The sequence below is a fragment of the Brassica oleracea genome, chromosome C1 (assembly GCF_000695525.1).
Source record: "Brassica oleracea var. oleracea cultivar TO1000 chromosome C1, BOL, whole genome shotgun sequence".
Lineage (NCBI taxonomy): Eukaryota > Viridiplantae > Streptophyta > Magnoliopsida > Brassicales > Brassicaceae > Brassica > Brassica oleracea.
This window is the reverse complement of record NC_027748.1, coordinates 14,490,100-14,491,836: the sequence shown is the minus strand read 5'-3', so window position 1 is coordinate 14,491,836 and position 1,737 is coordinate 14,490,100. Positions and strand designations below refer to the sequence as shown.

General features: G+C 54.7%; 1 protein-coding gene across 3 annotated transcripts in view; it reads left to right on the top strand.

The window, feature by feature from the left end:
- The window catches only part of LOC106308530, a 15,344-nt gene that overhangs the window by 1,003 nt on the left and 12,604 nt on the right, over positions 1–1,737 (top strand). The gene's annotated exons all lie outside the window — the stretch shown is intronic.

Here is a 1,737-nt window from a genome sequence, read left to right as displayed (position 1 = left end):
CTCGGGCCTTGTGGGATGGTCAAATCCATCCTCTACAGTAAGTCCCCCCCCTAGTCCATTAGTGAGCGGAGTGCTTTCCGGCTCGTGATGGATTCTAAGGTTTGGAAGTTTGAGGGAATAGGAAGCCTGTCGGAAGGTTGGAACGGTTGGTCGATGAGTTGCATTGCGTTGTTCTCTCGAACGCGAGCAGTAGAGGCTTTTGTCGCTTCTTTTAGTCGTCGTGTCGCAGGAAGGGTTCGTCGCGAGGGTTCGCTGGAGATTTGGGAGAGTTTCAAGGCCCATTTTGGCCTGTTTAGACTTAATGACGACGCCTCGAATTCCCCCCATCTTTTTTTTAAATGAACCGAGAAGTCGAAACGTCGCGAGGGTCCGCTGGGTTTCTAGGGCGGATTTCGAGGCCTGTTTAGGCCCGAATAGACCTAATGATGTCACCTCGAGTTCCCCTCTCTCTCTTTTCCTTATAAATACGCAGACCCCCCTTCATTTCTTCAAGTTTTTCTCCGCGATCAAAGGTACTTTCTCTCTCTATCCTTTATCTCTCTAAGTGTTGTTAGATTCACTCAAAACATCCTTCGCTGTTCCGTTCTGCAATGTCGTCGGGTCAAAGGCTATCGAAGCAACAGAAGGGAAAGGCAGTCGCAGCGACGTCGAATCCGACTAGGAATCCCGGCGGGGGTCGTGTCGGTGATCCGTAGGCGATTCATCGCGCGGCGATGATGGACACGGCGAATCTATCCCGCTCTCATCGGCTTCTTGTTGCGGATGCTGCGAGACTTGCGAGAGAAGGATGTTAGAACGTCGTTGTGAGGGATGCAATGGAATGTTCGAGAGACGGGCAGAGCGGGGCAGTGCCCGTTGACTCGATCACTCTAAGAGCTCGACCTGCGGAGGTTGGTCTCTCGGAGGACGACGATTCTGAGGCCGAGTTCTTCCCGACCACTTTTTACCCCGATGGGATTTTCGAAGAGCTTCCTCAACTCCATCCCGATTTATTGCGTCCTGCCTTCTTGGCCGGCCAGGACTGGGAAGGCGTAGAGGAGACAAAGTCGACTCTTGGAAGCGTGAAGAGGGTTCTTCGGGCCGCGGGTGCCGTAGGCGTGACCTTCCTTGTGCCTACGGAAACGCAGAGACCCTGGTCTCCTCCGGTGGGGTACCAGACGGTGTATGAGTCCTATTTTCAGGAAGACACTCGTTGCTGGTTCCCCATCCCGCGACTGATCACAGCATACGCCAGACGTCGAGATCTCGCGATCAGTCAGCTGCTGAATGGTTCGCTGCGTCTAGTGGTCACTTTGTCGGTTTTGGCGGAGTGGGGGTTCTGGGGCTGAAGCCTTGGAGGGACGGAATGACGAGGAGGGAATAAGCGAAGGAGAGGAACGCAAGACTTCTCTTAACGCCGCCTGCTCGGGTGATTCCGAGGAACATAGCGAAGGGTCGCCACTCCTGATAAGGAGGGGAAACGACGAAGACGATGATGAGAGGCGGTCTCCTGTCCTGACGTCTCCTCGCGAGAGAACTCCAGCTCCCGTCGGAGGGGGGGCCGTCCTGATCGGTACTTCTTCCCGTGGCTCGGCTATCCTAAGGAGGGCTCCCGGTTTCAATTTTCCCGATAAGGTCGACTTCCATTATGAGGGACCGGCTCCCTTAGCGTACGTTCCAGAGAAATGTGGGGAGTTTCTCTGTCAACTGAGGGGGAGGGCGAAACCTCTTCCTGCCGTGAAGGACCTTATCTTCGGG